The sequence below is a fragment of the Salmo salar genome, chromosome 09, assembly GCF_965601325.2.
Source record: "Salmo salar chromosome 09, fSalSal1, whole genome shotgun sequence".
NCBI lineage: Eukaryota > Metazoa > Chordata > Actinopteri > Salmoniformes > Salmonidae > Salmo > Salmo salar.
In genome coordinates, this window is record NC_138299.1 from 90277080 (window position 1) to 90300788 (window position 23709).

A 23709-nucleotide genomic window follows, 5' to 3' on the forward strand; every position below is an offset into this window, starting at 1 on the left:
ATAGGTCTTCAGTGTGTGACAGGTTAGTTCAGTGGTGAACCTATAAACCTTCAGTGTGTGACAGGTTAGTACAGTGGTGAACCTATAGACCTTCAGTGTGACAGGTTAGTACAGTGGTGAACCTATAGACCTTCAGTGTGACAGGTTAGTACAGTGGTGAACCTCTAGGTCTTCAGTGTGTGACAAGTTAGTACAGTGGTGAACCTATAGACCTTCAGGGTGACAGGTTAGTACAGTGGTGAACCTATAGACCTTCAGTGTGACAGGTTAGTGCAGTGGTGAACCTATAGACCTTCAGTGTGACAGGTTAGTACAGTGGTGAACCTATAGGTCTTCAGTGTGAGAGGTTGGTACAGTGGTGAACCTATAGGTCTTCAGTGTGTGACAGGTTAGTACAGTGGTGAACCAATAGGCCTTCAGTGTGTGACAGGTCAGTACAGTGGTGAACCTATAATCCTTCAGTGTGTGACAGGTTAGTACAGTGGTGAACCTGTAGGTCTTCAGTGTGTGACAGGTTAGTACAGTGGTGAACCTATAGGTCTTCAGTGTGTGACAGGTTAGTACAGGATTGAACCTATAGGTCTTCAGTGTGTGACAGGTTAGTTCAGTGGTGAACCTATAAACCTTCAGTGTGTGACAGGTTAGTACAGTGGTGAACCTATAGACCTTCAGTGTGACAGGTTAGTACAGTGGTGAACCTATAGACCTTCAGTGTGACAGGTTAGTACAGTGGTGAACCTATAGGTCTTCAGTGTGTGACAGGTTAGTACAGTGGTGAACCTATAGACCTTCAGGGTGACAGATTAGTACAGTGGTGAACCAATAGGCCTTCAGTGTGTGACAGGTCAGTACAGTGGTGAACCTATAGGCCTTCAGTGTGACAGGTTAGTACAGTGGTGAACCAATAGGCCTTCAGTGTGTGACAGGTTAGTACAGTGGTGAACCAATAGGTCTTCAGTGTGTGACAGGTTAGTACAGTGGTGAACCAATAGGTCTTCAGTGTGTGACAGGTTAGTACAGTGGTGAACCTATAGGTCTTCAGTGTGTGACAGGTTAGTACAGTGGTGAACCTATAGGTCTTCAGTGTGTGACAGGTTAGTACAGTGGTGAACCTTTAGACCTTCAGTGTGTGACAGGTTATTACAGTGGTGAACCAATAGGCCTTCAGTGTGTGACAGGTCAGTACAGTGGTGAACCTATAATCCTTCAGTGTGTGACAGGTTAGTACAGTGGTGAACCTGTAGGTCTTCAGTGTGTGACAGGTTAGTACAGTGGTGAACCTATAGGTCTTCAGTGTGTGACAGGTTAGTACAGGGTTGAACCTATAGGTCTTCAGTGTGTGACAGGTTAGTACAGTGGTGAACCAATAGGCCTTCAGTGTGTGACAGGTCAGTACAGTGGTGAACCTATAAACCTTCAGTGTGTGACAGGTTAGTACAGTGGTGAACCTATAGACCTTCAGTGTGACAGGTTAGTACAGTGGTGAACCTGTAGACCTTCAGTGTGACAGGTTAGTACAGTGGTGAACCTATAGGTCTTCAGTGTGTGACAGGTTAGTACAGTGGTGAACCTATAGGTCTTCAGTGTGTGACAGGTTAGTACAGTGGTGAACCAATAGGCCTTCAGTGTGTGACAGGTTAGTACAGTGGTGAACCAATAGGCCTTCAGTGTGTGACAGGTTAGTACAGTGGTGAACCTATAGACCTTCAGTGTGACAGGTTAGTACAGTGGTGAACCTATAGGCCTTCAGTGTGTGACAGGTTAGTACAGTGGTGAACCTATAGGTCTTCAGTGTGTGACAGGTTAGTTCAGTGGTGAACCTATAGACCTTCAGTGTGACAGGTTAGTACAGTGGTGAACCTATAGGCCTTCAGTGTGTGACAGGTTAGTACAGTGGTGAACCTATAGACCTTCAGTGTGACAGGTTAGTACAGTGGTGAACCTATAGGCCTTCAGTGTGACAGGTTAGTGCAGTGGTGAACCTATAGACCTTCAGTGTGACAGGTTAGTACAGTGGTGAACCTATAGGTCTTCAGTGTGACAGGTTGGTACAGTGGTGAACCTATAGGTCTTCAGTGTGTGACAGGTTAGTACAGTGGTGAACCTATAGGTCTTCAGTGTGTGACAGGTTAGTACAGTGGTGAACCTATAGACCTTCAGTGTGTGACAGGATAGTACAGTGGTGAACCAATAGGCCTTCAGTGTGTGACAGGTCAGTACAGTGGTGAACCTATAGGCCTTCAGTGTGACAGGTTAGTACAGTGGTGAACCAATAGGCCTTCAGTGTGTGACAGGTTAGTACAGTGGTGAACCAATAGGCCTTCAGTGTGTGACAGGTTAGAACAGTGGTGAACCTATAGACCTTCAGTGTGACGGTTAATACAGTGTTGAACCTATAGGTCTTCAGTGTGTGACAGGTTAGTACAGTGGTGAACCTATAGGTCTTCAGTGTGTGACAGGTTAGTTCAGTGGTGAACCTATAGACCTTCAGTGTGTGACAGGTTAGTACAGTGGTGAACCTATAGGTCTTCAGTGTGTGACAGGTTAGTACAGTGGTGAACCAATAGGCCTTCAGTGTGTGACAGGTCAGTACAGTGGTGAACCTATAAACCTTCAGTGTGTGACAGGTTAGTACAGTGGTGAACCTATAGACCTTCAGATTGACAGGTTAGTACAGTGGTGAACCTATAGACCTTCAGTGTGACAGGTTAGTACAGTGGTGAACCTATAGGTCTTCAGTGTGTGACAGGTTAGTTCAGTGGTGAACCTATCGACCTTCAGTGTGACAGGTTAGTACAGTGGTGAACCTATAGACCTTCAGTGTGACAGGTTAGTACAGTGGTGAACCTATAGGTCTTCAGTGTGTGAGAGGTTAGTACAGTGGTGAACCTATAGACCTTCAGGGTGACAGGTTAGTACAGTGGTGAACCTATAGACCTTCAGTGTGACAGGTTAGTGCAGTGGTGAACCTATAGACCTTCAGTGTGACAGGTTAGTACAGTGGTGAACCTATAGGTCTTCAGTGTGAGAGGTTGGTACAGTGGTGAACCTATAGGTCTTCAGTGTGTGACAGGTTAGTACAGTGGTGAACCAATAGGCCTTCAGTGTGTGACAGGTCAGTACAGTGGTGAACCTATAATCCTTCAGTGTGTGACAGGTTAGTACAGTGGTGAACCTGTAGGTCTTCAGTGTGTGACAGGTTAGTACAGTGGTGAACCTATAGGTCTTCAGTGTGTGACAGGTTAGTACAGGGTTGAACCTATAGGTCTTCAGTGTGTGACAGGTTAGTACAGTGGTGAACCAATAGGCCTTCAGTGTGTGACAGGTCAGTACAGTGGTGAACCTATAAACCTTCAGTGTGTGACAGGTTAGTACAGTGGTGAACCTATAGACCTTCAGTGTGACAGGTTAGTACAGTGGTGAACCTATAGACCTTCAGTGTGACAGGTTAGTACAGTGGTGAACCTATAGGTCTTCAGTGTGTGACAGGTTAGTACAGTGGTGAACCTATAGGTCTTCAGTGTGTGACAGGTTAGTTCAGTGGTGAACCTATCGACCTTCAGTGTGACAGGTTAGTACAGTGGTGAACCTATAGGCCTTCAGTGTGACAGGTTAGTACAGTGGTGAACCTATAGGTCTTCAGTGTGTGACAGGTTAGTACAGTGGTGAACCTATAGACCTTCAGGGTGACAGGTTAGTACAGTGGTGAACCTATAGACCTTCAGTGTGACAGGTTAGTACAGTGGTGAACCTATAGGTCTTCAGTGTGTGACAGGTTAGTACAGTGGTGAACCTATAGGTCTTCAGTGTGTGACAGGTTAGTTCAGTGGTGAACCTATCGACCTTCAGTGTGACAGGTTAGTACAGTGGTGAACCTATAGGCCTTCAGTGTGACAGGTTAGTACAGTGGTGAACCTATAGGTCTTCAGTGTGTGACAGGTTAGTACAGTGGTGAACCTATAGACCTTCAGGGTGACAGGTTAGTACAGTGGTGAACCTATAGACCTTCAGTGTGACAGGTTAGTGCAGTGGTGAACCTATAGACCTTCAGTGTGACAGGTTAGTACAGTGGTGAACCTATAGGTCTTCAGTGTGAGAGGTTGGTACAGTGGTGAACCTATAGGTCTTCAGTGTGTGACAGGTTAGTACAGTGGTGAACCTATAGGTCTTCGGTGTGTGACAGGTTAGTACAGTGGTGAACCTATAGACCTTCAGTGTGTGACAGGTTAGTACAGTGGTGAACCAATAGGCCTTCAGTGTGTGAAAGGTCAGTACAGTGGTGAACCTATAGGTCTTCAGTGTGTGACAGGTTAGTTCAGTGGTGAACCTATAGACCTTCAGTGTGACAGGTTAGTACAGTGGTGAACCTATAGGCCTTCAGTGTGTGACAGGTTAGTACAGTGGTGAACCTATAGACCTTCAGTGTGACAGGTTAGTACAGTGGTGAACCTATAGGCCTTCAGTGTGACAGGTTAGTGCAGTGGTGAACCTATAGACCTTCAGTGTGACAGGTTAGTACAGTGGTGAACCTATAGGTCTTCAGTGTGACAGGTTGGTACAGTGGTGAACCTATAGGTCTTCAGTGTGTGACAGGTTAGTACAGTGGTGAACCTATAGGTCTTCAGTGTGTGACAGGTTAGTACAGTGGTGAACCTATAGACCTTCAGTGTGTGACAGGATAGTACAGTGGTGAACCAATAGGCCTTCAGTGTGTGACAGGTCAGTACAGTGGTGAACCTATAGGCCTTCAGTGTGACAGGTTAGTACAGTGGTGAACCAATAGGCCTTCAGTGTGTGACAGGTTAGTACAGTGGTGAACCAATAGGCCTTCAGTGTGTGACAGGTTAGAACAGTGGTGAACCTATAGACCTTCAGTGTGACGGTTAGTACAGTGTTGAACCTATAGGTCTTCAGTGTGTGACAGGTTAGTACAGTGGTGAACCTATAGGTCTTCAGTGTGTGACAGGTTAGTTCAGTGGTGAACCTATAGATCTTCAGTGTGTGACAGGTTAGTACAGTGGTGAACCTATAGGTCTTCCGTGTGTGACAGGTTAGTACAGTGGTGAACCAATAGGCCTTCAGTGTGTGACAGGTCAGTACAGTGGTGAACCTATAAACCTTCAGTGTGTGACAGGTTAGTACAGTGGTGAACCTATTGACCTTCAGTGTGACAGGTTAGTACAGTGGTGAACCTATAGACCTTCAGTGTGACAGGTTAGTACAGTGGTGAACCTATAGGTCTTCAGTGTGTGACAGGTTAGTACAGTGGTGAACCTATAGGTCTTCAGTGTGTGACAGGTTAGTTCAGTGGTGAACCTATCGACCTTCAGTGTGACAGGTTAGTACAGTGGTGAACCTATAGGCCTTCAGTGTGACAGGTTAGTACAGTGGTGAACCTATAGGTCTTCAGTGTGTGAGAGGTTAGTACAGTGGTGAACCTATAGACCTTCAGGGTGACAGGTTAGTACAGTGGTGAACCTATAGACCTTCAGTGTGACAGGTTAGTGCAGTGGTGAACCTATAGACCTTCAGTGTGACAGGTTAGTACAGTGGTGAACCTATAGGTCTTCAGTGTGAGAGGTTGGTACAGTGGTGAACCTATAGGTCTTCAGTGTGTGACAGGTTAGTACAGTGGTGAACCAATAGGCCTTCAGTGTGTGACAGGTCAGTACAGTGGTGAACCTATAATCCTTCAGTGTGTGACAGGTTAGTACAGTGGTGAACCTGTAGGTCTTCAGTGTGTGACAGGTTAGTACAGTGGTGAACCTATAGGTCTTCAGTGTGTGACAGGTTAGTACAGGGTTGAACCTATAGGTCTTCAGTGTGTGACAGGTTAGTACAGTGGTGAACCAATAGGCCTTCAGTGTGTGACAGGTCAGTACAGTGGTGAACCTATAAACCTTCAGTGTGTGACAGGTTAGTACAGTGGTGAACCTATAGACCTTCAGTGTGACAGGTTAGTACAGTGGTGAACCTATAGACCTTCAGTGTGACAGGTTAGTACAGTGGTGAACCTATAGGTCTTCAGTGTGTGACAGGTTAGTACAGTGGTGAACCTATAGGTCTTCAGTGTGTGACAGGTTAGTTCAGTGGTGAACCTATCGACCTTCAGTGTGACAGGTTAGTACAGTGGTGAACCTATAGGCCTTCAGTGTGACAGGTTAGTACAGTGGTGAACCTATAGGTCTTCAGTGTGTGACAGGTTAGTACAGTGGTGAACCTATAGACCTTCAGGGTGACAGGTTAGTACAGTGGTGAACCTATAGACCTTCAGTGTGACAGGTTAGTGCAGTGGTGAACCTATAGGTCTTCAGTGTGTGACAGGTTAGTACAGGGTTGAACCTATAGGTCTTCAGTGTGTGACAGGTTAGTACAGTGGTGAACCAATAGGCCTTCAGTGTGTGACAGGTCAGTACAGTGGTGAACCTATAAACCTTCAGTGTGTGACAGGTTAGTACAGTGGTGAACCTATAGACCTTCAGTGTGACAGGTTAGTACAGTGGTGAACCTATAGACCTTCAGTGTGACAGGTTAGTACAGTGGTGAACCTATAGGTCTTCAGTGTGTGACAGGTTAGTACAGTGGTGAACCTATAGGTCTTCAGTGTGTGACAGGTTAGTTCAGTGGTGAACCTATCGACCTTCAGTGTGACAGGTTAGTACAGTGGTGAACCTGTAGGCCTTCAGTGTGACAGGTTAGTACAGTGGTGAACCTATAGGTCTTCAGTGTGTGACAGGTTAGTACAGTGGTGAACCTATAGACCTTCAGGGTGACAGGTTAGTACAGTGGTGAACCTATAGACCTTCAGTGTGACAGGTTAGTGCAGTGGTGAACCTATAGACCTTCAGTGTGACAGGTTAGTACAGTGGTGAACCTATAGGTCTTGAGTGTGAGAGGTTGGTACAGTTGTGAACCTATAGGTCTTCAGTGTGTGACAGGTTAGTACAGTGGTGAACCTATAGGTCTTCGGTGTGTGACAGGTTAGTACAGTGGTGAACCTATAGACCTTCAGTGTGTGACAGGTTAGTACAGTGGTGAACCAATAGGCCTTCAGTGTGTGAAAGGTCAGTACAGTGGTGAACCTATAGGTCTTCAGTGTGTGACAGGTTAGTTCAGTGGTGAACCTATCGACCTTCAGTGTGACAGGTTAGTACAGTGGTGAACCTATAGGCCTTCAGTGTGACAGGTTAGTACAGTGGTGAACCTATAGGTCTTCAGTGTGACAGGTTAGTACAGTGGTGAACCTATAGGTCTTCAGTGTGAGAGGTTGGTACAGTGGTGAACCTATAGGTCTTCAGTGTGTGACAGGTTAGTACAGTGGTGAACCAATAGGCCTTCAGTGTGTGACAGGTCAGTACAGTGGTGAACCTATAATCCTTCAGTGTGTGACAGGTTAGTACAGTGGTGAACCTGTAGGTCTTCAGTGTGTGACAGGTTAGTACAGTGGTGAACCAATAGGCCTTCAGTGTGTGACAGGTCAGTACAGTGGTGAACCTATAAACCTTCAGTGTGTGACAGGTTAGTACAGTGGTGAACCTATAGACCTTCAGTGTGACAGGTTAGTACAGTGGTGAACCTATAGACCTTCAGTGTGACAGGTTAGTACAGTGGTGAACCTATAGGTCTTCAGTGTGTGACAGGTTAGTACAGTGGTGAACCTATAGGTCTTCAGTGTGTGACAGGTTAGTTCAGTGGTGAACCTATCGACCTTCAGTGTGACAGGTTAGTACAGTGGTGAACCTATAGGCCTTCAGTGTGACAGGTTAGTACAGTGGTGAACCTATAGGTCTTCAGTGTGTGACAGGTTAGTACAGTGGTGAACCTATAGACCTTCAGGGTGACAGGTTAGTACAGTGGTGAACCTATAGACCTTCAGTGTGACAGGTTAGTGCAGTGGTGAACCTATAGACCTTCAGTGTGACAGGTTAGTACAGTGGTGAACCTATAGGTCTTGAGTGTGAGAGGTTGGTACAGTGGTGAACCTATAGGTCTTCAGTGTGTGACAGGTTAGTACAGTGGTGAACCTATAGGTCTTCGGTGTGTGACAGGTTAGTACAGTGGTGAACCTATAGACCTTCAGTGTGTGACAGGTTAGTACAGTGGTGAACCAATAGGCCTTCAGTGTGTGAAAGGTCAGTACAGTGGTGAACCTATAGGTCTTCAGTGTGTGACAGGTTAGTTCAGTGGTGAACCTATCGACCTTCAGTGTGACAGGTTAGTACAGTGGTGAACCTATAGGCCTTCAGTGTGACAGGTTAGTACAGTGGTGAACCTATAGGTCTTCAGTGTGTGAGAGGTTAGTACAGTGGTGAACCTATAGACCTTCAGGGTGACAGGTTAGTACAGTGGTGAACCTATAGACCTTCAGTGTGACAGGTTAGTGCAGTGGTGAACCTATAGACCTTCAGTGTGACAGGTTAGTACAGTGGTGAACCTATAGGTCTTCAGTGTGAGAGGTTGGTACAGTGGTGAACCTATAGGTCTTCAGTGTGTGACAGGTTAGTACAGTGGTGAACCAATAGGCCTTCAGTGTGTGACAGGTCAGTACAGTGGTGAACCTATAATCCTTCAGTGTGTGACAGGTTAGTACAGTGGTGAACCTGTAGGTCTTCAGTGTGTGACAGGTTAGTACAGTGGTGAACCTATAGGTCTTCAGTGTGTGACAGGTTAGTACAGGGTTGAACCTATAGGTCTTCAGTGTGTGACAGGTTAGTACAGTGGTGAACCAATAGGCCTTCAGTGTGTGACAGGTCAGTACAGTGGTGAACCTATAAACCTTCAGTGTGTGACAGGTTAGTACAGTGGTGAACCTATAGACCTTCAGTGTGACAGGTTAGTACAGTGGTGAACCTATAGACCTTCAGTGTGACAGGTTAGTACAGTGGTGAACCTATAGGTCTTCAGTGTGTGACAGGTTAGTACAGTGGTGAACCTATAGGTCTTCAGTGTGTGACAGGTTAGTTCAGTGGTGAACCTATCGACCTTCAGTGTGACAGGTTAGTACAGTGGTGAACCTATAGGCCTTCAGTGTGACAGGTTAGTACAGTGGTGAACCTATAGGTCTTCAGTGTGTGACAGGTTAGTACAGTGGTGAACCTATAGACCTTCAGGGTGACAGGTTAGTACAGTGGTGAACCAATAGACCTTCAGTGTGACAGGTTAGTGCAGTGGTGAACCTATAGACCTTCAATGTGACAGGTTAGTACAGTGGTGAACCTATAGGTCTTCAGTGTGACAGGTTGGTACAGTGGTGAACCTATAGGTCTTCAGTGTGTGACAGGTTAGTACAGTGGTGAACCTATAGGTCTTCAGTGTGTGACAGGTTAGTACAGTGGTGAACCAATAGACCTTCAGTGTGTGACAGGTTAGTACAGTGGTGAACCAATAGGCCTTCAGTGTGTGACAGGTCAGTACAGTGGTGAACCTATAATCCTTCAGTGTGTGACAGGTTAGTACAGTGGTGAACCTATAGGTCTTCAGTGTGTGACAGGTTAGTACAGTGGTGAACCTATAGGTCTTCAGTGTGTGACAGGTTAGTACAGTGGTGAACCTTTAGACCTTCAGTGTGTGACAGGTTAGTACAGTGGTGAACCTTTAGACCTTCAGTGTGTGACAGGTTAGTACAGTGGTGAACCAATAGGCCTTCAGTGTGTGACAGGTCAGTACAGTGGTGAACCTATAATCCTTCAGTGTGTGACAGGTTAGTACAGTGGTGAACCTATAGGTCTTCAGTGTGTGACAGGTTAGTACAGTGGTGAACCTATAGGTCTTCAGTGTGTGACAGGTTAGTACAGTGGTGAACCTATAGGTCTTCAGTGTGTGACAGGTTAGTACAGTGGTGATCCTATAGGTCTTCAGTGTGTGACAGGTTAGTACAGTGGTGAACCTATAGGTCTTCAGTGTGTGACAGGTTAGTACAGTGGTGAACCTATAGGTCTTCAGTGTGTGACAGGTTAGTACAGTGGTGAACCTATAGGTCTTCAGTGTGTGACAGGTTAGTACAGTGGTGAACCTATATGCCTTCAGTGTGACAGGTTAGTAAAATGGTGAACCTATAGGCCTTCAGTGTGACAGGTTAGTACAGTGGTGAACCAATAGGCCTTCAGTGTGTGACAGGTTAGTACAGTGGTGAACCAATAGGCCTTCAGTGTGTGACAGGTTAGTACAGTGGTGAACCTATAGGCCTTCAGTGTGACAGGTTAGTACAGTGGTGAACCTATAGGTCTTAAGTGTGACAGGTTGGTACAGTGGTGAACCTATAGGTCTTCAGTGTGTGACAGGTTAGTACAGTGGTGAACCTATAGGTCTTCAGTGTGTGACAGGTTAGTACAGTGGTGAACCTATAGACCTTCAGTGTGTGACAGGTTAGTACAGTAGTGAACCAATAGGCCTTCAGTGTGTGACAGGTCAGTACAGTGGTGAACCTATAGGCCTTCAGTGTGACAGGTTAGTACAGTGGTGAACCAATAGGCCTTCAGTGTGTGACAGGTTAGTACAGTGGTGAACCAATAGGCCTTCAGTGTGTGACAGGTTAGTACAGTGGTGAACCTATAGACCTTCAGTGTGACAGGTTAGTACAGTGTTGAACCTATAGGTCTTCAGTGTGTGACAGGTTAGTACAGTGGTGAACCTATAGGTCTTCAGTGTGTGACAGGTTAGTTCAGTGGTGAACCTATAGACCTTCAGTGTGCCAGGTTAGTACAGTGGTGAACCTATAGGCCTTCAGTGTGTGACAGGTCAGTACAGTGGTGAACCTATAAACCTTCAGTGTGTGACAGGTTAGTACAGTGGTGAACCTATAGACCTTCAGTGTGACAGGTTAGTACAGTGGTGAACCTATAGACCTTCAGTGTGACAGGTTAGTACAGTGGTGAACCTATAGGTCTTCTGTGTGACAGGTTAGTACAGTGGTGAACCTATAGGTCTTCAGTGTGACAGGTTGGTACAGTGGTGAAACTATAGGTCTTCAGTGTGTGACAGGTTAGTTCAGTGGTGAACCTATAGGTCTTCAGTGTGACAGGTTAGTACAGTGGTGAACCTATAGGTCTTCAGTGTGACAGGTTAGTTCAGTGGTGAACCTATAGGCCTTCCGTGTGACAGGTTAGTACAGCGAAGAACCTATAGGTCTTCAGTGTGACAGGTTAGTTCAGTGGTGAACCTATAGGCCTTCAGTGTGACAGGTTAGTACAGTGGTGAACCTATAGGTCTTCAGTGTGACAGGTTAGTTCAGTGGTGAACCTATAGGCCTTCAGTGTGACAGGTTAGTACAGCGAAGAACCTATAGGTCTTCAGTGTGACATGTTAGTACAGTGGTGAACCTATAGGTCTTCAGTGTGACAGGTTAGTACATTGGTGAACCTATAGACCTTCACTGTGACAGGTTAGTACATTGGTGAACCTATAGGTCTTCAGTGTGTGACAGGTTAGTACAGTGTTGAACCTATAGACCTTCAGTGTGACAGGTTAGTACAGTGGTGAACCTATAGACCTTCATTGTGACAGGTTAGTACAGTGGTGAACCTATAGGTCTTCAGTGTGTGACAGGTTAGTACAGTGGTGATCCTATAGGTCTTCATTGTGACAGGTTAGTTCAGTGGTGAACGTATAGGTCCTCAGTGTTTGACAGGTTAGTAAAGTGGTGAACCTATAGGTCTTCAGTGTGTGACAGGTTAGTTCAGTGGTGAACCTATAGGTCTTCAGTGTGACAGGTTAGTACAGTGGTGAACCTATAGGTCTTCAGTGTGACAGGTTAGTTCAGTGGTGAACCTATAGGCCTTCCGTGTGACAGGTTAGTACAGCGAAGAACCTGTAGGTCTTCAGTGTGACAGGTTAGAACAGTGGTGAACCTATAGGTCTTCAGTGTGTCAGGTTAGTTCAGTGGTGAACCTATAGGTCTTCAGTGTGACAGGTTAGTTCAGTGGTGAACGTATAGGTCCTCAGTGTTTGACAGGTTAGTACAGTGGTGAACCTATAGGTCTTCAGTGTGTGACAGGTTAGTACAGTGGTGAACCTATAGGTCTTCAGTGTGTGACAGGTTAGTAAAGTGGTGAACCTATATGCCTTCAGTGTGACAGGTTAGTACAGTGGTGAACCTATAGGCCTTCAGTGTGACAGGTTAGTACAGTGGTGAACCAATAGGCCTTCAGTGTGTGACAGGTTAGTACAGTGGTGAACCAATAGGCCTTCAGTGTGTGACAGGTTAGTACAGTGGTGAACCTATAGACCTTCAGTGTGACAGGTTAGTACAGTGGTGAACCTATAGGTCTTCAGTGTGTGACAGGTTAGTACAGTGGTGAACCTATAGGTCTTCAGTGTGTGACAGGTTAGTTCAGTGGTGAACCTATAGACCTTCAGTGTGACAGGTTAGTAAAGTGGTGAACCTATAGGTCTTCAGTGTGACAGGTTAGTACAGTGGTGAACCTATAGGTCTTCAGTGTGTGACAGGTTAGTACAGTGGTGAACCTATAGGCCTTCAGTGTGACAGGTTAGTGCAGTGGTGAACCTATAGACCTTCAGTGTGACAGGTTAGTACAGTGGTGAACCTATAGGTCTTCAGTGTGACAGGTTGGTACAGTGGTGAACCTATAGGACTTCAGTGTGTGACAGGTTAGTACAGTGGTGAACCTATAGGTCTTCAGTGTGTGACAGGTTAGTACAGTGGTGAACCTATAGACCTTCAGTGTGTGACAGGTTAGTACAGTGGTGAACCAATAGGCCTTCAGTGTGTGACAGGTTAGTACAGTGGTGAACCAATAGGCCTTCAGTGTGTGACAGGTCAGTAAAGTGGTGAACCTATAGGCCTTCAGTGTGACAGGTTAGTACAGTGGTGAACCAATAGGCCTTCAGTGTGTGACAGGTTAGTACAGTGGTGAACCTATAGGTCTTCAGTGTGTGACAGGTTAGTACAGTGGTGAACCTATAGACCTTCAGTGTGTGACAGGTTAGTACAGTGGTGAACCAATAGGCCTTCAGTGTGTGACAGGTCAGTACAGTGGTGAACCTATAGGCCTTCAGTGTGACAGGTTAGTACAGTGGTGAACCAATAGGCCTTCAGTGTGTGACAGGTTAGTACAGTGGTGAACCTATAGACCTTCAGTGTGACAGGTTAGTTCAGTGGTGAACGTATAGGTCCTCAGTGTTTGACAGGTTAGTACAGTGGTGAACCTATAGGTCTTCAGTGTGTGACAGGTTAGTTCAGTGGTGAACCTATAGGTCTTCAGTGTGACAGGTTAGTACAGTGGTGAACCTATAGGTCTTCAGTGTGACAGGTTAGTTCAGTGGTGAACCTATAGGCCTTCCGTGTGACAGGTTAGTACAGCGAAGAACCTGTAGGTCTTCAGTGTGACAGGTTAGAACAGTGGTGAACCTATAGGTCTTCAGTGTGTCATGTTAGTTCAGTGGTGAACCTATAGGTCTTCAGTGTGACAGGTTAGTTCAGTGGTGAACGTATAGGTCCTCAGTGTTTGACAGGTTAGTACAGTGGTGAACCTATAGGTCTTCAGTGTGTGACAGGTTAGTACAGTGGTGAACCTATAGGTCTTCAGTGTGTGACAGGTTAGTAAAGTGGTGAACCTATATGCCTTCAGTGTGACAGGTTAGTACAGTGGTGAACCTATAGGCCTTCAGTGTGACAGGTTAGTACAGTGGTGAACCAATAGGCCTTCAGTGTGTGACAGGTTAGTACAGTGGTGAACCAATAGGCCTTCAGTGTGTGACAGGTTAGTACAGTGGTGAACCTATAGACCTTCAGTGTGACAGGTTAGTACAGTGGTGAACCTATAGGTCTTCAGTGTGTGACAGGTTAGTACAGTGGTGAACCTATAGGTCTTCAGTGTGTGACAGGTTAGTTCAGTGGTGAACCTATAGACCTTCAGTGTGACAGGTTAGTAAAGTGGTGAACCTATAGGTCTTCAGTGTGACAGGTTAGTACAGTGGTGAACCTATAGGTCTTCAGTGTGTGACAGGTTAGTACAGTGGTGAACCTATAGGCCTTCAGTGTGACAGGTTAGTGCAGTGGTGAACCTATAGACCTTCAGTGTGACAGGTTAGTACAGTGGTGAACCTATAGGTCTTCAGTGTGACAGGTTGGTACAGTGGTGAACCTATAGGTCTTTAGTGTGTGACAGGTTAGTACAGTGGTGAACCAATAGGCCTTCAGTGCGTGACAGGTTAGTACAGTGGTGAACCAATAGGCCTTCAGTGTGTGACAGGTCAGTACAGTGGTGAACCTATAGGCCTTCAGTGTGACAGGTTAGTACAGTGGTGAACCAATAGGCCTTCAGTGTGTGACAGGTTAGTACAGTGGTGAACCTATAGGTCTTCAGTGTGTGACAGGTTAGTACAGTGGTGAACCTATAGACCTTCAGTGTGTGACAGGTTAGTACAGTGGTGAACCAATAGGCCTTCAGTGTGTGACAGGTCAGTACAGTGGTGAACCTATAGGCCTTCAGTGTGACAGGTTAGTACAGTGGTGAACCAATAGGCCTTCAGTGTGTGACAGGTTAGTACAGTGGTGAACCTATAGACCTTCAGTGTGACAGGTTAGTACAGTGTTGAACCTATAGGTCTTCAGTGTGTGACAGGTTAGTACAGTGGTGAACCTATAGGTCTTCAGTGTGTGACAGGTTAGTTCAGTGGTGAACCTATAGACCTTCAGTGTGCTAGGTTAGTACAGTGGTGAACCTATAGGCCTTCAGTGTGACAGGTTAGTACAGTGGTGAACCTATAGGTCTTCAGTGTGTGACAGGTTAGTACAGTGGTGAACCTTTAGACCTTCAGTGTGACAGGTTAGTACAGTGGTGAACCTATAGACCTTCAGTGTGACAGGTTAGTGCAGTGGTGAACCTATAGACCTTCAGTGTGACAGGTTAGTACAGTGGTGAACCTATAGGTCTTCAGTGTGACAGGTTGGTACAGTGGTGAACCTATAGGTCTTCAGTGTGTGACAGGTTAGTACAGTGGTGAACCTATAGGTCTTCAGTGTGTGACAGGTTAGTACAGTGGTGAACCTATAGACCTTCAGTGTGTGACAGGTTAGTACAGTGGTGAACCAATAGGCCTTCAGTGTGTGACAGGTCAGTACAGTGGTGAACCTATAAACCTTCAGTGTGTGACAGGTTAGTACAGTGGTGAACCTATAGACCTTCAGTGTGACAGGTTAGTACAGTGGTGAACCTATAGGTCTTCTGTGTGACAGGTTAGTACAGTGGTGAACCTATAGGTCTTCAGTGTGACAGGTTGGTACAGTGGTGAACCTATAGGTCTTCAGTGTGTGACAGGTTAGTTCAGTGGTGAACCTATAGGTCTTCAGTGTGACAGGTTAGTACAGTGGTGAACCTATAGGTCTTCAGTGTGACAGGTTAGTTCAGTGGTGAACCTATAGGCCTTCCGTGTGACAGGTTAGTACAGCGAAGAACCTATAGGTCTTCAGTGTGACAGGTTAGTACAGTGGTGAACCTATAGGTCTTCAGTGTGTCAGGTTAGTTCAGTGGTGAACCTATAGGTCTTCAGTGTGACAGGTTAGTTCAGTGGTGAACGTATAGGTCCTCAGTGTTTGACAGGTTAGTACAGTGGTGAACCTATAGGTCTTCAGTGTGTGACAGGTTAGTACAGTGGTGAACCTATAGGTCTTCAGTGTGTGACAGGTTAGTACAGTGGTGAACCTATATGCCTTTAGTGTGACAGGTTATTACAGTGGTGAACCTATAGGCCTTCAGTGTGACAGGTTAGTACAGTGGTGAACCAATAGGCCTTCAGTGTGTGACAGGTTAGTACAGTGGTGAACCAATAGGCCTTCAGTGTGTGACAGGTTAGTACAGTGGTGAACCTATAGACCTTCAGTGTGACAGGTTAGTACAGTGGTGAACCTATAGGTCTTCAGTGTGTGACAGGTTAGTACAGTGGTGAACCTATAGGTCTTCAGTGTGTGACAGGTTAGTTCAGTGGTGAACCTATAGACCTTCAGTGTGACAGGTTAGTAAAGTGGTGAACCTATAGGTCTTCAGTGTGACAGGTTAGTACAGTGGTGAACCTATAGGTCTTCAGTGTGTGACAGGTTAATTCAGGAGTGAACCTATAGGTCTTCAGTGTGTGACAGGTTAGTACAGTGGTGAACCTATAGGTCTTCAGTGTGACAGGTTAGTACAGTGGTGAACCTATAGGTCTTCAGTGTGACAGGTTAGTACAGTGGTGAACCTATAGGCCTTCAGTGTGTGACAGGTTAGTACAGTGGTGAATCAATAGGCCTTCAGTGTGTGACAGGTCAGTACAGTGGTGAACCTATAAACCTTCAGTGTGTGACAGGTTAGTACAGTGGTGAACCTATAGACCTTCAGTGTGACAGGTTAGTACAGTGGTGAACCTATAGACCTTCAGTGTGACAGGTTAGTACAGTGGTGAACCTATAGGTCTTCTGTGTGACAGGTTAGTACTGTGGTGAACCTATAGGTCTTCAGTGTGACAGGTTGGTACAGTGGTGAACCTATAGGTCTTCAGTGTGTGACAGGTTAGTTCAGTGGTGAACCTATAGGTCTTCAGTGTGACAGGTTAGTACAGTGGTGAACCTATAGGTCTTCAGTGTGACAGGTTAGTTCAGTGGTGAACCTATAGGCCTTCCGTGTGACAGGTTAGTACAGCGAAGAACCTATAGGTCTTCAGTGTGACAGGTTAGTACAGTGGTGAACCTATAGGTCTTCAGTGTGACAGGTTAGTACAGTGGTGAACCTATAGGCCTTCAGTGTGTGACAGGTTAGTACAGTGGTGAACCTATAAACCTTCAGTGTGACAGGTTAGTATAGTGGTGAACCTATAGACCTTCAGTGTGTGACAGGTTAGTACAGTGGTGAACCTATAGGTCTTCAGTGTGACAGGTTGGTACAGTGGTGAACCTATAGGTCTTCAGTGTGTGACAGGTTAGTACAGTGGTGAACCTATAGGTCTTCAGTGTGTGACAGGTTAGTACAGTGGTGAACCTATAGACCTTCAGTGTGTGACAGGTTAGTACAGTGGTGAACCAATAGGCCTTCAGTGTGACAGGTCAGTACAGTGGTGAACCTATAGGCCTTCAGTGTGACAGGTTAGTACAGCGGTGAACCAATAGGCCTTCAGTGTGTGACAGGTTAGTACAGTGGTGAACCAATAGGCCTTCTGTGTGACAGGTTAGTACAGTGGTGAACCAATAGGCCTTCAGTGTGTGACAGGTCAGTACAGTGGTGAACCTATAAACCTTCAGTGTGTGACAGGTTAGTACAGTGGTGAACCTATAGGTCTTCTGTGTGACAGGTTAGTTCAGTGGTGAACCTATAGGCCTTCCGTGTGACAGGTTAGTACAGCGAAGAACCTATAGGTCTTCAGTGTGACAGGTTAGTACAGTGGTGAACCTATAGGTCTTCAGTGTGTCAGGTTAGTTCAGTGGTGAACCTATAGGTCTTCAGTGTGACAGGTTAGTTCAGTGGTGAACGTATAGGTCCTCAGTGTTTGACAGGTTAGTACAGTGGTGAACCTATAGGTCTTCAGTGTGTGACAGGTTAGTACAGTGGTGAACCTATAGGTCTTCAGTGTGTGACAGGTTAGTACAGTGGTGAACCTATATGCCTTCAGTGTGACAGGTTAGTACAGTGGTGAACCTATAGGCCTTCAGTGTGACAGGTTAGTACAGTGGTGAACCAATAGGCCTTCAGTGTGTGACACGTTAGTACAGTGGTGAACCAATAGGCCTTCAGTGTGTGACAGGTTAGTACAGTGGTGAACCTATAGACCTTCAGTGTGACAGGTTAGTACAGTGGTGAACCTATAGGTCTTCAGTGTGTGACAGGTTAGGACAGTGGTGAACCTATAGGTCTTCAGTGTGTGACAGGTTAGTTCAGTGGTGAACCTATAGACCTTCAGTGTGACAGGTTAGTAAAGTGGTGAACCTATAGGTCTTCAGTGTGACAGGTTAGTACAGTGGTGAACCTATAGGTCTTCAGTGTGTGACAGGTTAATTCAGGAGTGAACCTATAGGTCTTCAGTGTGTGACAGGTTAGTACAGTGGTGAACCTATAGGTCTTCAGTGTGACAGGTTAGTACAGTGGTGAACCTATAGGCCTTCAGTGTGTGACAGGTTAGTACAGTGGTGAATCAATAGGCCTTCAGTGTGTGACAGGTCAGTACAGTGGTGAACCTATAAACCTTCAGTGTGTGACAGGTTAGTACAGTGGTGAACCTATAGACCTTCAGTGTGACAGGTTAGTACAGTGGTGAACCTATAGACCTTCAGTGTGACAGGTTAGTACAGTGGTGAACCTATAAGTCTTCTGTGTGACAGGTTAGTACAGTGGTGAACCTATAGGTCTTCAGTGTGACAGGTTGGTACAGTGGTGAACCTATAGGTCTTCAGTGTGTGACAGGTTAGTTCAGTGGTGAACCTATAGGTCTTCAGTGTGACAGGTTAGTACAGTGGTGAACCTATAGGTCTTCAGTGTGACAGGTTAGTTCAGTGGTGAACCTATAGGCCTTCCGTGTGACAGGTTAGTACAGCGAAGAACCTATAGGTCTTCAGTGTGACAGGTTAGTACAGTGGTGAACCTATAGGTCTTCAGTGTGTCAGGTTAGTTCAGTGGTGAACCTATAGGTCTTCAGTGTGACAGGTTAGTTCAGTGGTGAACGTATAGGTCCTCAGTGTTTGACAGGTTAGTACAGTGGTGAACCTATAGGTCTTCAGTGTGTGACAGGTTAGTACAGTGGTGAACCTATAGGTCTTCAGTGTGTGACAGGTTAGTACAGTGGTGAACCTATATGCCTTCAGTGTGACAGGTTAGTTCAGTGGTGAACCTATAGGCCTTCAGTGTGACAGGTTAGTACAGTGTTGAACCAATAGGCCTTCAGTGTGTGACAGGTTAGTACAGTGGTGAACCAATAGGCCTTCAGTGTGTGACAGGTTAGTACAGTGGTGAACCTATAGACCTTCAGTGTGACAGGTTAGTGCAGTGGTGAACCTATAGACCTTCAGTGTGACAGGTTAGTACAGTGGTGAACCTATAGGTCTTCAGTGTGACAGGTTGGTACAGTGGTGAACCTATAGGTCTTCAGTGTGTGACAGGTTAGTACAGTGGTGAACCTATAGGTCTTCAGTGTGTGACAGGTTAGTACAGTGGTGAACCTATAGACCTTCAGTGTGTGACAGGTTAGTACAGTGGTGAACCAATAGGCCTTCAGTGTGTGACAGGTCAGTACAGTGGTGAACCTATAAACCTTCAGTGTGTGACAGGTTAGTACAGTGGTGAACCTATAGACCTTCAGTGTGACAGGTTAGTACAGTGGTGAACCTATAGGTCTTCTGTGTGACAGGTTAGTACAGTGGTGAACCTATAGGTCTTCAGTGTGACAGGTTGGTACAGTGGTGAACCTATAGGTCTTCAGTGTGTGACAGGTTAGTTCAGTGGTGAACCTATAGGTCTTCAGTGTGACAGGTTAGTACAGTGGTGAACCTATAGGTCTTCAGTGTGACAGGTTAGTTCAGTGGTGAACCTATAGGCCTTCCGTGTGACAGGTTAGTACAGCGAAGAACCTATAGGTCTTCAGTGTGACAGGTTAGTACAGTGGTGAACCTATAGGTCTTCAGTGTGTCAGGTTAGTTCAGTGGTGAACCTATAGGTCTTCAGTGTGACAGGTTAGTTCAGTGGTGAACGTATAGGTCCTCAGTGTTTGACAGGTTAGTACAGTGGTGAACCTATAGGTCTTCAGTGTGTGACAGGTTAGTACAGTGGTGAACCTATAGGTCTTCAGTGTGTGACAGGTTAGTACAGTGGTGAACCTATATGCCTTTAGTGTGACAGGTTATTACAGTGGTGAACCTATAGGCCTTCAGTGTGACAGGTTAGTACAGTGGTGAACCAATAGGCCTTCAGTGTGTGACAGGTTAGTACAGTGGTGAACCAATAGGCCTTCAGTGTGTGACAGGTTAGTACAGTGGTGAACCTATAGACCTTCAGTGTGACAGGTTAGTACAGTGGTGAACCTATAGGTCTTCAGTGTGTGACAGGTTAGTACAGTGGTGAACCTATAGGTCTTCAGTGTGTGACAGGTTAGTTCAGTGGTGAACCTATAGACCTTCAGTGTGACAGGTTAGTAAAGTGGTGAACCTATAGGTCTTCAGTGTGACAGGTTAGTACAGTGGTGAACCTATAGGTCTTCAGTGTGTGACAGGTTAATTCAGGAGTGAACCTATAGGTCTTCAGTGTGTGACAGGTTAGTACAGTGGTGAACCTATAGGTCTTCAGTGTGACAGGTTAGTACAGTGGTGAACCTATAGGTCTTCAGTGTGACAGGTTAGTACAGTGGTGAACCTATAGGCCTTCAGTGTGTGACAGGTTAGTACAGTGGTGAATCAATAGGCCTTCAGTGTGTGACAGGTCAGTACAGTGGTGAACCTATAAACCTTCAGTGTGTGACAGGTTAGTACAGTGGTGAACCTATAGACCTTCAGTGTGACAGGTTAGTACAGTGGTGAACCTATAGACCTTCAGTGTGACAGGTTAGTACAGTGGTGAACCTATAGGTCTTCTGTGTGACAGGTTAGTACTGTGGTGAACCTATAGGTCTTCAGTGTGACAGGTTGGTACAGTGGTGAACCTATAGGTCTTCAGTGTGTGACAGGTTAGTTCAGTGGTGAACCTATAGGTCTTCAGTGTGACAGGTTAGTACAGTGGTGAACCTATAGGTCTTCAGTGTGACAGGTTAGTTCAGTGGTGAACCTATAGTCCTTCCGTGTGACAGGTTAGTACAGCGAAGAACCTATAGGTCTTCAGTGTGACAGGTTAGTACAGTGGTGAACCTATAGGTCTTCAGTGTGACAGGTTAGTACAGTGGTGAACCTATAGGCCTTCAGTGTGTGACAGGTTAGTACAGTGGTGAACCTATAAACCTTCAGTGTGACAGGTTAGTATAGTGGTGAACCTATAGACCTTCAGTGTGTGACAGGTTAGTACAGTGGTGAACCTATAGGTCTTCAGTGTGACAGGTTGGTACAGTGGTGAACCTATAGGTCTTCAGTGTGTGACAGGTTAGTACAGTGGTGAACCTATAGGTCTTCAGTGTGTGACAGGTTAGTACAGTGGTGAACCTATAGACCTTCAGTGTGTGACAGGTTAGTACAGTGGTGAACCAATAGGCCTTCAGTGTGACAGGTCAGTACAGTGGTGAACCTATAGGCCTTCAGTGTGACAGGTTAGTACAGCGGTGAACCAATAGGCCTTCAGTGTGTGACAGGTTAGTACAGTGGTGAACCAATAGGCCTTCTGTGTGACAGGTTAGTACAGTGGTGAACCAATAGGCCTTCAGTGTGTGACAGGTCAGTACAGTGGTGAACCTATAAACCTTCAGTGTGTGACAGGTTAGTACAGTGGTGAACCTATAGGTCTTCTGTGTGACAGGTTAGTTCAGTGGTGAACCTATAGGCCTTCCGTGTGACAGGTTAGTACAGCGAAGAACCTATAGGTCTTCAGTGTGACAGGTTAGTACAGTGGTGAACCTATAGGTCTTCAGTGTGTCAGGTTAGTTCAGTGGTGAACCTATAGGTCTTCAGTGTGACAGGTTAGTTCAGTGGTGAACGTATAGGTCCTCAGTGTTTGACAGGTTAGTACAGTGGTGAACCTATAGGTCTTCAGTGTGTGACAGGTTAGTACAGTGGTGAACCTATAGGTCTTCAGTGTGTGACAGGTTAGTACAGTGGTGAACCTATATGCCTTCAGTGTGACAGGTTAGTACAGTGGTGAACCTATAGGCCTTCAGTGTGACAGGTTAGTACAGTGGTGAACCAATAGGCCTTCAGTGTGTGACACGTTAGTACAGTGGTGAACCAATAGGCCTTCAGTGTGTGACAGGTTAGTACAGTGGTGAACCTATAGACCTTCAGTGTGACAGGTTAGTACAGTGGTGAACCTATAGGTCTTCAGTGTGTGACAGGTTAGGACAGTGGTGAACCTATAGGTCTTCAGTGTGTGACAGGTTAGTTCAGTGGTGAACCTATAGACCTTCAGTGTGACAGGTTAGTAAAGTGGTGAACCTATAGGTCTTCAGTGTGACAGGTTAGTACAGTGGTGAACCTATAGGTCTTCAGTGTGTGACAGGTTAATTCAGGAGTGAACCTATAGGTCTTCAGTGTGTGACAGGTTAGTACAGTGGTGAACCTATAGGTCTTCAGTGTGACAGGTTAGTACAGTGGTGAACCTATAGGCCTTCAGTGTGTGACAGGTTAGTACAGTGGTGAATCAATAGGCCTTCAGTGTGTGACAGGTCAGTACAGTGGTGAACCTATAAACCTTCAGTGTGTGACAGGTTAGTACAGTGGTGAACCTATAGACCTTCAGTGTGACAGGTTAGTACAGTGGTGAACCTATAGACCTTCAGTGTGACAGGTTAGTACAGTGGTGAACCTATAAGTCTTCTGTGTGACAGGTTAGTACAGTGGTGAACCTATAGGTCTTCAGTGTGACAGGTTGGTACAGTGGTGAACCTATAGGTCTTCAGTGTGTGACAGGTTAGTTCAGTGGTGAACCTATAGGTCTTCAGTGTGACAGGTTAGTACAGTGGTGAACCTATAGGTCTTCAGTGTGACAGGTTAGTTCAGTGGTGAACCTATAGGCCTTCCGTGTGACAGGTTAGTACAGCGAAGAACCTATAGGTCTTCAGTGTGACAGGTTAGTACAGTGGTGAACCTATAGGTCTTCAGTGTGTCAGGTTAGTTCAGTGGTGAACCTATAGGTCTTCAGTGTGACAGGTTAGTTCAGTGGTGAACGTATAGGTCCTCAGTGTTTGACAGGTTAGTACAGTGGTGAACCTATAGGTCTTCAGTGTGTGACAGGTTAGTACAGTGGTGAACCTATAGGTCTTCAGTGTGTGACAGGTTAGTACAGTGGTGAACCTATATGCCTTCAGTGTGACAGGTTAGTTCAGTGGTGAACCTATAGGCCTTCAGTGTGACAGGTTAGTACAGTGTTGAACCAATAGGCCTTCAGTGTGTGACAGGTTAGTACAGTGGTGAACCAATAGGCCTTCAGTGTGTGACAGGTTAGTACAGTGGTGAACCTATAGACCTTCAGTGTGACAGGTTAGTACAGTGGTGAACCTATAGACCTTCAGTGTGACAGGTTAGTACAGTGGTGAACGTATAGACCTTCAGTGTGACAGGTTAGTACAGTGGTGAACCTATAGGTCTTCTGTGTGACAGGTTAGTACAGTGGTGAACCAATAGGCCTTCAGTGTGTGACAGGTCAGTACAGTGGTGAACCTATAAACCTTCAGTGTGTGACAGGTTAGTACAGTGGTGAACCTATAGACCTTCAGTGTGACAGGTTAGTACAGTGGTGAACCTATAGACCTTCAGTGTGACAGGTTAGTACAGTGGTGAACCTATAGGTCTTCTGTGTGACAGGTTAGTACAGTGGTGAACCTATAGGTCTTCAGTGTGACAGGTTGGTACAGTGGTGAAACTATAGGTCTTCAGTGTGTGACAGGTTAGTTCAGTGGTGAACCTATAGGTCTTCAGTGTGACAGGTTAGTACAGTGGTGAACCTATAGGCCTTCCGTGTGACAGGTTAGTACAGCGAAGAACCTATAGGTCTTCAGTGTGACAGGTTAGTACAGTGGTGAACCTATAGGTCTTCAGTGTGTCAGGTTAGTTCAGTGGTGAACCTATAGGTCTTCAGTGTGACAGGTTAGTACAGTGGTGAA

General features: G+C 45.9%; 1 protein-coding gene across 2 annotated transcripts in view; it reads left to right on the top strand.

Moving 5' to 3' along the window:
• LOC106612123 (glutamate receptor 1-like) overlaps positions 1 to 23709 on the top strand; it is a 344456-nt gene that overhangs the window by 203169 nt on the left and 117578 nt on the right. The window lies entirely within an intron of this gene.